Consider the following 15931-nt stretch of genomic DNA (forward strand, 5'->3'; position numbering starts at 1 on the left):
CATTGTTTAACATAAAGAATAATGTTATGAGCAGTGGCGTCTGATTGAGGCAAGTGAGCCAAGCCTCAGTCACTTGACTTAACTGAAATCAAATTTTGTGTTTTTGTATAATATATCAGTTATTTGAATGAAGCATATATCGCATTAGAAGTATTTGAATACTTTGTGATGTATATAGACCTGTCTTGCAGTAAGATTTGTTCCTGAAGCCAGGATCGCTAGTGCCGGGTCTGGCTTCTGGCTGGCTTCGTATGTTTTCTTGGGTTTTCAGGTTGCACTTGAAACGTTGTAGCTGAGGCACAATTCGTCTGGGATCGTGGCCTGGTCAGCTTTCACTCCTCCCATCCATGGACCAGTCTCAAGGTTGGAATAGGGTGGGTATAGCAGTGGTGACTTGTCTTCCTAAATAGACAATAAAAAACATAAAAATTCCCACTGTTTAACAGGCAAGTACTATTGTACTTCGAGGAGCCAAGATGGCAGACAGAAACTTGCTAATAAGTGAACATAAAGTGATATTACGTGTGTGTATAAGCAGTGCATGTTAAACAGTGATGTTTATGGACGTTGTAAAAATAGTGTTGTTGAATGTATGTCACAGTTTATGACTTAAGTGAGGGTGTTGTATTATTGTACTTCGTAATACAGTAGAGAATGTGGTCTAATGTTGTTATGTGTTTCGTGAAAATATAAAGAGAAACAGATGCGAGAAATAATTATGATGTAGTTAATTCATTGTTAGAGTGATCTTTTTCGAGAAGAAATGATATTGAAAGAAAGGAAGTTTTAAATAAAGATGTAGCCTACAGAGATATCTAGGCCATACAAGGTAATGCAATTCCGAAGTTAGCTTCGGTTTGCATTCCGACTATTTTCCACGGTTTATCATCACCTTTTCTTTCCATCACAACATACACACATGCATGAATGCATGCATACATACATACATCTCTGGAAGTGATTCACTGGCCACACCCAGCTGAAGAACCACTCATAAGAGCGCCTATGGAGGATACAGCAAACAAAATAGATATATACACGGATGGAAGTAAAACCGGAGGAAAAGTTGGAGCTGCTGCAGTCATAATCCAAAACGACATGATCATCCACCGATCCAAATACAAACTGCATGAAAAATGTTCTAACAATCAGGCAGAACAAATAGCAATCTTGAAGGCACTACAACATATTGAGAATGTAGAAATAACAGAAGAAGTAGAGAAAATTGCAATAGTTAACACAGACAGCAAAGTGACACTGGACACTTTACAGAACAAAAATAAACATAATCCAATAATTGAAAATATAAAGAAAGAATTGAAAAAATTGGAGAGACAGCAATGGACAGTGCTCTTTACGTGGGTGAAGGCCCATGTTGGAATATTAGGGAATGAGATAGCTGACCGTCTTGCCAAACAAGCCACCATAGAAGATGAAGGGGAAATAGCTTATAACAAAATACCGAGAGAGACCATATTAACAGAAGAAAGAGGAAAAGAGCTTAAGAAAATAGCAAGAGCAGTGGACTATCTCAACCAAAGGAGCAATAACGAAATCATTCTTCCCATCAATTAAAGACAGATTGAAGATAAATTTACCTGTCGGGGCAGAATTTACTTCTATTGTGACAGGTCATGGCTTCACAAGATTGTACCTTCACAGATTCAAGATTATTCCAACTCCAACGTTCCCTTGCAGACTAAAAGAAGAACAGACAGTCAACCATATAATATTAAGATGTGCCACACTGATAAAAGAAAGAAGAATTCTACGAGATAATATAATGCGCACAGGTCAAACCTGGCCTCCACCTTTTGATCAGTTCACAACAACATACCTTAAAAGCTTCAGAAAATTTATAAAATCCATAGAATTTGGCAAAATGTAACAGTAATTGAAATTAGAAATAATATTAACAATGATGGTAACCTAAAATAGAAGAAGTACAATTAGGCAACACTTGTATCTATAAGAATTTCAAGATCTCAATCAAAATTGTAAATATCTTGTTTTCATGTCATAAATTATGTAACTAATTATTGTAATATTTTATGTAAAGCATGTAGTATTACTCCAATGTAATGGAGCATGCTGATATACAAAAATACATACATACATACATAACATAACATACATACATACATACATACATACAAAGACGAAGAATTGTACGCACATCAAAAATCAATTCAGTAAGGACCGCGTTTATGTACCTCCACTGCCACAAACACTGGTACAGCTGAGGGAGCGCATCAATAATGTAGCACACATAGAACATTTATAGAGTGTGGGAATAAATGTGTTGCGTGTACGGTTCTGTTGATGTATCACTTCTGGTTGTACAGGTATTAGTTTGGAAAATATAGCAGTTTGATTCTTTTGTAGTAGCCCTGTATTTTCTGAGGAAAATATTTATTTTAGGTACACATTTCTGCAGCTCACCCAAATATGTAATTAGGTGATAAAATATGTGTACCTTACCCTGTAATTAATATGTACCACCTAGATATTTCAATCGCACATTTTACAAAGGAACTAATTCAAAATTTGCATTTTTTGTGATGAAATGATTAATACTTCCATGAAATATTGATTTGCAAAGAAAGGAACTTAGTCAAACCTTCCTCTGTATCTCTAACATCAAGTTAATATTCATAGTACTGGACTGGTACACTCGTATTTAACCTATTCATGAAAATAAGTTTCTTTGCTCTCCTAGAATGTAGCAAATTTTGACTTACTTTCTTTCTAAAAAGTGATATCCTTTGTAATATTAATACATTTCTCGCTTTCACTTGACCATGAATTAACGCAACACAAATCAGATAACGGTCCTATGCATGGTATGAGAGGATTTCGAAGTTTCATTACTGTTAGAATTAGTTGATAAGCACAGGAACGCCATTTCGTAGTGCTTTAGCAATAACATCTTTAGCAAGACTTCTAGTTTCTGTTGCATTCAAACAATTTTATTATAAAATACGATAATTTGGTCCAGGGAGTATCCGTTTTGGTACAAAGATAACTCGTTTGGCTTGTTTCTCAAATGAAATTACGAAATGGTGTTCGTGTGCTTAACACTTAATAATCTTAATTATTCTGTTCGGTGGGATGAATATGTTCCTTTAAAGGCTACAATTTTTTTATAATTACCTGGTTTTACGACTGAACGCTGTAGCCTCATTTCTGCTTCTGCATTTAGCCTATTTCAGTAATTTGTTTTCTTAGATAAATACGCAGAGAATCCAGATATGAAACTGATTAATATTATATTTCTTTCTAGATCTTTAATAGTATTAATAATATTAATAAAATGAAATATAATAATTATTAATATTTATTTTGTAATTTTACGATTATATTATAAGTGTTATTATTGATTATGTTTCATGTCTTTACTGATCGTATTTTCGTGACTTAGTATACACTTTGCTGTAGGCCTGTTCTCCAAATTTAAAATAGTACCGTATTTAAATAAAATTTATTATTCACCGAATTCCACACATTCAGAAGCACTGCATTATACGATTTATTTTGTTCGTATTTATTGATAAGGATGGTCATAAAACAATGTAATGTATTAAATCCATAAAACCTCATTGTCCTCAGTAATTTCTAAATTGCGTCACGATTTCGGTAGTGTTTTAAATGTGCCTGTCCAATCGAGGCTTAATTATGTCTCCAATATACACATATTTTATTTTTGAATCGTCATTGACGCTACAAAACGTAAATGCTTTTATTCCCTACTTATTGTTGCAGTTTTCAAACAGGAATTGTAATATAACTTAGAAAACTTACCTCAGTGGGAAGAAGTTCATCCTGGTTGTCCCATGGGAATCGAACAGAGCTCCTTAATTCACTTACTCTTCATAAAACGGCATCTTTGCTTACTTTCATTGAAATCAAAACTCATAATGGCTGTCCAATATGTTATTTACATTGTTGAAGACGGTATTGTTAAACGTTGAGCGATGAATGCGAATTACATAGAGAATGAAAATATGGAACTGACGTCAGTGGGTAGAAGCTGTAGACAAGAAAATGGATAGTACTTAGGTTGAGAACTTTCGACCTGATTTTAAATATAGTCAACTGGCCGCAAGGGAATTTAAATATTGTCGTTTTCATATTTTATATTTAAAACGTATTTTTAAGTTTTCTAAATAAATTGATATAACTTATATTATTTTATGATGCAGTTATGTATTGCATTCATGTTACTTGATATTATTTTATGAGTATAGAAATCACAAATCTTTACTTTTTGCGAGAATATTAATTTCAAAACTTATTGGCTTAGAGATCTTCTTCCTCTTCTTTTATTAATTTTGTAGCTCAAACTTCATTCTATAGTCGACTTGGTTGGCAAGTTGGTATAGCGCTGGCCTTCTATGCCCAAGGTTGCGGGTTCGATCCCGGGCCAGGTCAATGGCATTTAAGTGTGCTTAAATGCGACAGGCTCATGTCAGTAGATTTACTGGCATGTAAAAGAACTCCTGCGGGACAAAATTCCGGCACATCCGGCGATGCTGATATAACCTCTGCAGTTGCGAGCGTCGTTAAATAAAACATAACATTTAACATTCATTCTATACTATGTTGGCTGCATTTTCACAATAGTCAGAAGATGAATCTTAATGTTGCTGGCTGTGCAGCTTAGAAATCATAGTTCTTCCTACGTGTTCATCTCTGTATTTGGTTTAAAAAACAGTTATTTATGGTACTTGTAAGGTAAGTGTATCTTTATTGCGCGAGTGGAAAGATTTAATCACGAGGCAATGAAGATCATGCTCACAAGTATCATACGTAATTTTATCCATGACCATAACAAAAAATTTTGTTTTATGAAAGAAAATATGTTGAAAATAAGTCCTCAGTCAGATATCATGGCATGCATTTTAAAATCGATACGTATACTAGTCATGATGTAGGACGCCATGAATAGTGAAGAATGGTATCTAAGGCGTTTGGATAAATAACAAATTATAATTTTATTATATAATTTTAGTTTTTTTTTTTTCATTTTAAACGTGTATTTTAATCTTTTTCAAGTTTCAGGGATTATTTGGAAGCATTCACGGGACTAATGTGATTAAAATAATTTCACATTTTACTTCTGTAAACTTAAGAGAAATATTAAAACGTAATTAATCATTGTGTCTGTTTAGCTTAGTTGACTAAGGCGTGTCGTTATTAAAACGTAATTAATCATCGTGTCTGTTTAGCTCAGTTGACTAAGGCGTGTTGTTATTAAAACGTAATTAATCATCATGTCTGTTTAGCTCAGTTGACTAAGGTGTGTTGTTATTAAATTCTATAAAAATTCTATAATTCTATAAACCCAACTTCGCAGGTTCAATTCTCCTCGCATCCCAAAAAGTAATTTTTTTTACAAAATTAAAAAAAAATACGTTTTATTTTTATATGCCCCCATTTTCTCTGGAACAAGTGAAAGTAGGCAATTGAAATTTCACGTTCTTTTATCATACTACATTATTTCAGTCGTGTAGTAATTACGGTAATGTACTGATAGAAAATATAAACTACAAACCTCTGTAGCAGTCGAAACTTTTTCAAATAGGCCTAATAACACAATAGAAGTAGGTTAATTCGACATTTGTTAATTGGAATAAAGTCTAGTTCCCTAGTAGGCCTAATTACTTTTAAAACTAATGTTCATAATTAGTATTGCATTCCAATTTTCGAACCTTACATTTGGAAAATTCATTGATATCAACGAAAATAGTGTCCATTCTGGAATCCTAGAGGATGTTGATGAAATGCCATTACTTTTTCTTTTATCTATAAAATGTCGCTCTTTAATATAGTAATTCATTTTATTTTATAAAACAAAGTAATGTGATTTTTATGCTGTACTAGCTGAAAGCACCAAGCATTGTCCGGGTTTTCCTTTTTGCTTCTATTTTAATTAAACTGGTTGTTATAGAAATCTCGGAAACTCAACTATAGACAACCAAAACGAATTGCCTTTACTAAGTTTTCTCGACCATAAAGTTGAATCTTTACTTCTTTGCCAAATGTCTGCCAGGGTCAACTCAATATAATACAGGTGCAGATCAGACACCGAAAAGAAAACATTTCATCATGTGCCTTACGATAAACTGTTTTTAATTAATTTATATATATATATATATATATATATATATATATATATATATATATATTTGTTTATTTATTTATTTATTCTGACGTACTTAGTTAAGGCCATTAGATCTTCTCTTCCACACCACCAGAAATACAAATAAAATAATAGAAAAAGCCAAACTATAAACAAAGTAAGACCAAACGAACATATATATATAGGTTAGAGTCACACAAGATTTGTCTTCAAGTCCTATCTATACGCCCACTAAGGGTTGGCTCAATGTTCTACAGGTCTTACATTTAATATCTGCCTGTCGGGGACCATTACATTTCAAGTGACTTATCTTATTCATCGGCGTCAGCCTATTAATAAGTATTACAGCCTTTCTGCCGTCTCCTTTCTCCCCATCGCAAATGTGACGTTGTACAGAGACAGAGATAAAGTAATTATAAGATCTGTACATAGATCTGAAGCTCTGCTGACGTAAATGTCACGTAATTTCGTGTCTATGTGTGCTTTCACTTGAAATTCAGAGACAACTGACGATAAATAAGGAATTATCTTCTTCCCAGACTGAACCCATTGGGGTGTCATCGTGAGCCATAATTTATCTCTCTATCGGTCGCACCAAGAATCGGTATATATGTATGTAATTTAAATAAATAAATAATAAATATATGTAATTTAATTTATATTGAAAGACTTTTTTATCCCTTGACCACTGTATGCCCGCTTATGTCATACCCGGTTTTTAAAATATGACTTGAGAATTTTGAATATCTCGCAAATTAAGATCATATTAATTATAATATTTTTTTATTTTATAAAGAGAAATAAAAACGTAAAATATAATTTCGCGAGAAGTCATTGTTTGACATAAAGAATAATGTTATGAGTGACATATATTTGACAAATTAAGATATTGTTCTTTCTATATATATGAAATTACAGGAAAATGGCTGGACGGATTTTAATGAATGACTCCACATTTTAAAGCTTATAATCCAAAGATTTGTGGAAAATAGTTTTCAGTGAAACGTCAATTTTCCTACATAATTTTCCTATTTTCCAAAATCCATCTGACGTCAGTTTTGAGTACTAATAGTTATTCAGCATAAGACAAATACTCTCGCGATATGACCAGAGATGTTAAAGCGAGTATAAATAACAGCAAAAAAAAAAAAAAAAGACAAACACTAAAATAAACAATATCATGAAGACCACGACTCCAGAATCGCCAACAGATTCTCTCACATATAGGTCGATCTTCATTTGCAAATCAAACTTTCAGGAATAACTCCCTGTAAAGTTAATTTGAATAATTTCGAGAGAAAAAGTGTTCCAGGGCCGGGTATCGAACCCGGGACCTTTGGTTAAACATACCAACGCTCTCCCAACTGAGCTACCCGGGAACTCTACCCGACACCGATCCAATTTTTCTCTCTATATCCACAGACCTCAAAGTGGGCTGACAACCGTCAAGCAACCAACATTGAGTGCACACTAACTCTGTGTGACTTAAATTGTGGTTTTCTATTACGTACAGTGACGTGTATTATGCAAATCAAGCTTTCAGGAATAACTCCCTGTAAATTGGATCGGTATCGGGTAGAGTTCCCGGGTAGCTCAGTTGGGAGAGCTTTGGTACGTTTAACCAAAGGTCCCGGGTTCGATACCCGGCCCCGGAACAATTTTTCCCTCGAAATTATTCGATCTTCATTTGTCTCTATATTGGTTACTAAAAACCAGTGTTGCTAATTCAGCGGTTTTTCCCCTAGATCTAACATTTTTCGGCGCTAATTTAGCAGGTAAATTTTATGAAATTTGTATTGCTGATATATGGATATAGCGGGTATTTTTAGCGCTCACAGCAGCAAAATAATATAATTTTACGTTGACAATGTACCAATTTAGCGGTTTGTGCACGACTTCACAGCGGATTTTTAAGAATCGTGTTGGCCACACTGCTAGAAACTTCAGAAACTTAATACGAATGTTTATCATGGATAAAATTTACAGATCTGATTCTCTGTTGTGTAAAACTGAAGAAGGTTTGTTGACATTATTTTCATTAAAAATGAAATATTACAGGTAATTGTGTATATTTGTCACTAATGATACACATTGATTATTGATGATATGAAAATGAAACCCTTTGAGGTTATGTAAATGAACTATGTACCCGGTACTCGTTGTTATGTTTACACCGTTGCTTACGGGATTACACAAGCTGGCGCATAGCACGATCGAGAGTAGGTCTCTGTGAGTCATGACAATTTCTGCCGCTAGGTTCGCCTCTCTGCCCTATGAAATGATGAATAGTACCATTACAAAGCATTGTGCATCGTGAAAATAGTTCGATTAATTGTGCATTACTGATTGAGTACGAATATTATAAATATGCCAAGCATATTACAGTGTTATTTGAAGTTTGTTCAGCTAAGTTATATTCGAAAATTGTCTGTGTTTTGCTATGTGAAGAACTCTGTACCAACAGGTCGTATCTTTATAGGTTAAGGTAAATGTCAAAGTTCTCTCATATAACAAGCAATGCTATGTTAAAAGTGGCGAATTGCATTTTCCGACTCTCGAATGATGTGACCCGAAATGTAAAATAATTTCATGCATTGTTTCACTTACCAAGCATTACTGAAATAGGCCTAATGAAAATTTGAACGACGTGATGTAAACATTGAAGATAATGTTGTTACTGTTTTCCCTTTCTCTTTTAGAAAATACCGACAAAAGTAATGAATCATCTTCATGCTGTACTTATTAGGTAATTAATGTGTATTTGTCTGTATTTTAGACCTGTGTATTGTTACGTAATTATCAGTGAATTAGGTTAGAGAACTTAACAAGGTTAGTATGAGATTAGGTAATGCACCTCAAACTGTAACTAATAATGGCTGCTTCCGAAATAGGCTGAGGTGATTATCGTGTGAAACAAATTATATCTGGAATATCTAGTTTTATTATATACGGATACGTAAAGGTTTTTTTTTTTTTTTTTTTTTTAGCATGTGTTTGTAATTTTGTGAGATTATGTCTAGCCTAATTTCTTTTTATTCTTGTATCATTACCAATACATTACGCGTACACGCACTAAAATACTACAGCGTTTACTATTACTATGCTCAATAGATTAATCAGTAGGCCTATAGAAATATTTTCACCACTGCAAGAAAAAATCGCGCAATAATTATACTTCTCAGTTATTGTGACGTCCGTATTTTTTTTTTTTTAAAGAGAGGGAAAAGTTAGGCCTTCTTGCAAATGCGTAATTATGAATTCAAGGAAATTAAAGATAATGCAGTACCTTAATTAGTTGCAATATCTTATTTAATAACAATATTAATAATATTAGGTGAAAAGGGTAGGCTATAGTGCGTATATGTAAGATGTCAAGTTAATTTATTTCCGGAAATGTTTGGTGTATGAACTGAGGTACAGAGCAGACAGTCCCTCAGTTTATATGTAATATGTTTTAATGTCAAGAATGACAGCCTTTTATTGTAATATAATTGAGGAGTAGAAGTTTGGAAATTACGTCTATTGTCCATAAAATATTGTACGAAGCATTTAATAAGCAATGGTGAGTCCTTTAAATGTCCCAAATGTCAATGTCATTTAAGTGTTCTGCTATGAATATATAGGGCAGAACAGCGCTCCGAGCGGCGGAATTGGCATTACGAGGGAACCACTTCAGACTCGTTTTTCAAGCTCTATGCGCCAGCTTGTATAATCTCGTAAGCAACGGTTTACACAGTGGCTTCCTTCTGAAAAGAATTTTAATAGTTTGTTACTAGATGTGATTCTAGTCAGTTTGTAATATATTTTTGGTCCAGGGAAAATATACATCTTTTATGATTATACAACAATGGCTGACTTCACAGCTTATGTGACGAGTACCGGGCGCTAGGAAACTTCCAGACGTAGAGAATAACTTACATTAAATCTCCATTTCTTTAATTTTCTGAGTAACGGCTACACATATACCTATGCTACTAAAAGCTACAAATCTTACGTTTGTTATTAAAAATTAAATACTTTTATAGTTATAAATCAAGTGATATGAGTCTTTTTCAGATATTAATGGCGGTGCGATGTTGATATTTATGTGTGATTCGCGAACTATCCTAGGTAGAGGCATTATTAATTAAATGAGTCATGCTTCCTATTCTGCGTCTTTAAACTGCAGTATATCAAATTTATATTCCTTTGGTTTAATCAATCAGATTCGTGAACGCTACCAAGTATATCATTTTACTGTACGAAAAATAGCAGGCAATTTCATTTCTTTCTGACATGACGAGTTACGGTAGTTTATTTCCCACAACAAGCAACGAATAAAATGCTGAAACAATGATTTTAGTTGAATAATTTTATTTACAATTTACAGATTATACGATTCTACAATTCCGCTACAGCATTCGCCTCATTTCCAGCATCTCAACAATGGATTCCTCACAACAGCCTCTACTGTTGAAAATACGTGAGAAAATATTACTCTACTGAAGCGAGTGGAGACGCGGGCGTAATGTGAACTATCGCGACGACGCTATACGAACGCAGAAGTACAAGTGACGTTCTGGGCTGCAGGACTCCACTGGTCTTGGTCGAATAATACATACATAACTTACATCTCTGATATTCAGTGAGTATTCATTACGAGCTTATGACCAATAAATAAGTCATTCATTGACTATTATTATGCTAGCGTTTTAACGTGGCCAAAATCATGTCCAGCATTTACTGGTATCTAATACACTTCAAAATGTCATATTGTTGTCAACAGGCTTATAAAAATATTCCATAAACTAATCGAACTCCACCGGAACTATACAAATATTCACAATGAAAACAGCAGCTCCTATGCAATACCTGAACTCAGCTGCTGAAGAAGCAGGTAGTTGCCAATGTCTCCCGGTCACAGAGTGGAACATCGCGCATACTTGCCCCAGGATTATGCACACACATTTTATTCCTGCCTATCGCCTTGCACATATCTGCCTAACAGGCAATTCTTGTTTCCCTCTCATTCTTCCTGCCAGTTGCAAAAGTCTAAACGACATTTTAACTGGCAACTGTTGTTTGCCTCTCATCATTCCTCACAGTTGCAAAAGTGGAAACAAGCTTAAGAGCTTTCTTTTGTAATTAAAACATTTCATCACAGTATGAACTATTGTTGCATAATGGGATACATAACAAATTAAAATCTGTAACTGTGCATAGTGTACTCGAAGTAAACATTTCATTAAGAAATTAATTTAAATCAACATTTTCTTTCTTTTATATTACCTATCAACTTTCTTTGCCAATACAAAAAATATTATACAGAGACATTATAACATGAACCGAGAAAATGGCAGGTTACTGACAGTCTGCAATGCACAGGCTGTTAGAGGTGCGGGTAGATCCTCAGTCACCATATGGCATTTACTGTAGTCACAAGTCGAGTTACAAAAGTCTTCATCCCTAAAGTGTAGTGATTATTATGTATTTTAATGCCCACCAAGAAAACTAGACGTAAACTCCGAATAAAGTTTCCATACGCACCTGTCCCTCCTGTCCAAATAATTTCAAAACTCGCTGAAAGAAACAGCCTCAGTGAACAATCCAAAATCAAACAGAAAACGTAGTATTTTTAAACTATAAAAATTAGATGAGACTTGTGAAAGATTAGAACTTCAGAGTGTTGTTGATCAGAAGATGTCAGGTGTGTGTGTGTGTGTGTGTGTGTGTGTGTGTGTGTGTGTGTGTGTGTGTGTGTTGTGTGTTGTGTGTGTGTGTGTGTGTGTGTGTGCGCGCGCGCGCATGCGTGCGTGTGTGTGTGTGTTTTTTTTTCCATTTCCAACAGTGGCTGAGCATGAGAAATCCAAATCATTGAACACATATTGTTAGTACTGTTATGTATTATACACAGTTTAGTATATACAGTTGCGAAGCTTGGGATGATTTTTTGCATTTCTCGCGATAGTTGCTAGCCACTTGGAGCACTGTGAGTACTAGGAACAATAGACTGTGTCACTGCCATCGTGATTTAATATAGGCAGACCATGTGACTTGCTTAACCTGATCACGGAGGGTGGCGTTTCAACCATATAAATTAGTTGCAATGCATAAAGAGTAACATATATTTCTATAAAATGTAGTGTAATTGCATTAATAAATTTAAAACAATGATTATGAGACACTTCAGATATAATTCACTTGCGAGTTAAGGTGTAATATTATTTTTGGTGTGAAAATTACGTTGTTCGTATGTGTAATACCTGACTTTATTTGGATTAAATATTGCAAATTCTTGTGCATTCATTTATGCACGATTCAATGATTTTCAGTTGCACCGCATGGATATTTAGATATGTTGAAATTATAGGTTATGTTTACTGTACCAATACTTCAATATTCGCATTTATACATTATAATTAAGCATAAAGTGATAACTTGTAAATGCAATTTGTCTCTATTTCAGTTGTATTTATTCGTTTCTTATGGTACTCCAATCTGAGGTCTGATTAATGTACTATGCTAATAGGCTAAACTAAACTAGCGCAGAGGTAGTTCCTTTGTACTCATATTCCTTGCATATATGGATCTGTGACAGGTTAGGTTTGGTTAGTTTTGGCTTTTATTATGTCTTGCTTATACGATTACCTGCACCTCCACAAAAAATCTCTTATAAATTCAACGATTTTCACTTCAGAAATTGCAGTAACTACCTCAGCGCTAGTTCCACCACTTTATGAGTGCTGCCTTATTGGCCTTCGGACACTTGACTATATTAAAATACAGTAACCTCACAGCGCTATTACTAGAGCAACTAGATTTACAAAGTTTCCAATGCTCTGCCATTACCCATATGTAGGCCTATGTTATGTCATATGGAAATTATAGGTTATTATTTATATTCCTATATTCGCAATTATACATTATAATTAAGCATAATGTCATGTATGATACGACACACATTCAATTTGTCTGTATTTTAATACTACAGTCGAGTACGTTCTGAATTATTGTATTAATCTATTTCCTAAGAGACGGAAGTAACAATCGTACATACACTAATTTCATAGGAGTGGTATGGTAAATTTTCTATCTACAATTCTTCCATTTTAAACTTAAAATGTTGATGCGAATAGATTATGTTAACATGTAACATTCTCTTCACATTAAAATAACACAGTTTTGTAATTATTTCTGCGACAGATTATGCAATAAGATGTAAACGGAACTTATGGACACATTACACTAAATAAAATTTAGCAATGGTACACAATAAAGTTATAATATTTCACTGAGCTCCATACACTGAAATAGAAAACCCGAACATACATTATCATCTGCTCAGGAAAGGGTCTGTGCTGAGGCGATAGTAGCGATCCTGGTGGTCAGCAACTATCTGTGTATGCATATTTATTAAGTATTGAGCTTCGCAACTAACTGTGGTATTATAGAAGTGCCGCTGAAATGATTAGGCAGACTGGAATGAGTTACCCATTATTTTCTCGCATCACATCATAATATTGCTGTAGAATGCATATATTGCATTTTGATTACTTTTAGTTCATTGCAATATTGTTGCTAGTCTTGCACATAAATGTCCGTGCAATGTAACGAGCACCATATGCCTGTGTTTTGTTTTCTCTCATAATACTCACTTCAACTCCATGGTCTTGAAAAAGCAGGCATACTCACAGTGCTGCAAACAGCTTTTATAGCACTATAGCCGAACATGTTTCAATTTGTAAACACGAGTCTGGTCCTAAAATGACACCTTATTCTAATTCCATGTCATTTACACAACAGGGAACTCTTCATACCACTCAACAAATTTCCTCCACTATGGCTGCTGACACTTTGTAACAAAGAAAATAAATCAACTATGTTTTCCAAAAAAGTATCTACAATTTAAAATGTGTCCCAAAACTGACTGTCGTGTGTTCCATCACTCGTCACTTGTAAACGTAAATCCTAATCCTGATGTTGTCTGGTAATGATTTTCTTCCCAAATAAATATATCCTTCGGAATATATATATGATAAGACTTTCTTGTGTTAAATTCTAACGTACCTTGTTTACATGTTTCGACCTATTTATGGGTCATCCTCAGAACTGGTCGTTGTTTTCTTTCCTGTGAGGATTACAGCCACACAAACATATACAAACTCAAATGTAACACCTGCAACAACTTCTACATAGGACAGACAGGCAGATCATTTCAAACACGTTACAAAGAACACATCACAGCCATAACAATATTACAAAACACCTCCACATATGCAGAACACATCACAAATGCTAACCACATCAACACAGACATGGAAATACTACACATCCAACCAAAAAGCCAGAAACTAAACACACTAGAACAATATGAAATATACAGACATACGGAAACACATCCCAACGAAATTCTCAACACACAACTCAATTTCAGAACACACACACTCTTTGACTCTGCATTATACCACATGAACACACCCTCACAGGAAACAAAACAAGAGGTGCCAAGACCAACAACGACCAGTTCTGAGGATGACCCATAAATAGGTCGAAACATGTAAACAAGGTAGGTTAGAATTTAACACAAGAAAGTCTTATCATACATATTTCGAAGTGATAGTGTTAAAAGTTGTGTAATCAAGATGTAAAATATATCCTGTTCCTACATTCCTTAATAAACTTATAACACCACTCATGTAATGTTATAGTCTCTATACTGAAAGTTATTCATTACACATTGCATCTCCATCAACTATTCCTGCAACACCTTCTCCTTACAAAATACTGGGCCTAATGACGTCAAACATTTAATACTATGAGCCTGCTATTAACACTTGTAACATATTGGATACCGTACTGAAAATCACTGACAATGAAATTAGCTTTTATACAGTTTACAGTATGTCTCTTATTGTTAAGAATTATTTCTCCTTTATTCCTTTAGACACACACACACTGCCTTCTGATTGAACTGTGTGCCTCTGACAAAATGGAACTGTGAAGGAAAATATTAGTCTCTAAGAATGACTGAACGGATAGCAAACTGAAGACAAGTGTTGTAAATAGAAATGAGACCTATGTCAATAAATATTGCCATCCAGGAGTATACATTTGAAGGTGTATCCCAATTCAGATACCTTGGACTTATTATTAATAATAACTGTGATGTGAGTGGTTTTGTCAACGACAGAATACAGGCTGGAAATTGGGCTTATTACGCTAATCTTCCACTGTTTAAAAATCAGTTGTTATCGAGGATGACAAAGATTAAAGTTTATAAAACATTAGTTCGTCCTGTAGTTACCTTTGGTTCAGAGACATGGACATTTACAAAGAAAGAAGAGAACTCCTTAAGAAGTTTTGAACAGAAGATTCTGCGTAGAATCTTTGGCCCAGTCAGTGATCATCAAGGATGGAGGATATGCTCCAACAATGAACTTCTTAACCTGGTAGGAGGTCAAGATGTTGTAAAATTTATGAAAGCTCAAACACTGAGATGGCTAGGACATGTAAACAGGATGCCTGAAACACGCACTCCTATTAAAATGTTGAAGGGTAGACTATATAACAGGAGGAGAAAGGGTAGACCAAAGTTAAGGTGGATGGATGGGGTATCCAAAGATCTTAAAATTATGGGAGTGAGAGGATGGACTAACATGGTAAAGGACAGAGTAAGATGGAAGGCTGTTGTTAAGGAGGCCAAAACCCACCCCGGGTTGTAGCGCTAACTGATGATGATGACCTATGTAAATAATAGATTCTAGGAAGAAGGACATTGCTATTAAATTCATAAAATAAGAATTTATAATA

At 34.4% G+C, this 15931-nt stretch overlaps 2 long non-coding RNA genes across 4 annotated transcripts in view; one reads left to right on the plus strand and one right to left on the minus strand.

Moving 5' to 3' along the window:
* Positions 1-274: 274 nt before the first annotated feature.
* Positions 275-4706, minus strand: LOC138715556 (uncharacterized). The gene is made up of 3 exons (XR_011336444.1): positions 4586-4706; positions 3802-4343; positions 275-402 (listed from the first exon to the last, which is right to left on the minus strand). It is a non-coding gene; the product is annotated as an uncharacterized lncRNA (long non-coding RNA).
* A 3343-nt stretch (positions 4707-8049) lies between these two features.
* The window catches only part of LOC138715554 (uncharacterized), a 93231-nt gene continuing 85349 nt past the window's right edge, over positions 8050-15931 (plus strand). Inside the window, exons 1-2 of one of the 3 annotated variants that reach the window (XR_011336441.1) lie at positions 8050-8160; positions 10512-10766. This is a non-coding gene — a long non-coding RNA (uncharacterized lncRNA). The remainder of the gene's footprint in view (positions 8161-10511; positions 10767-15931) is intronic. The other 2 variants (XR_011336440.1, XR_011336442.1) reach the window with 2 other exon arrangements.

The sequence above is a fragment of the Periplaneta americana genome, chromosome 15 (assembly GCF_040183065.1).
Source record: "Periplaneta americana isolate PAMFEO1 chromosome 15, P.americana_PAMFEO1_priV1, whole genome shotgun sequence".
NCBI classification, from domain to species: Eukaryota; Metazoa; Arthropoda; class Insecta; order Blattodea; family Blattidae; genus Periplaneta; species Periplaneta americana.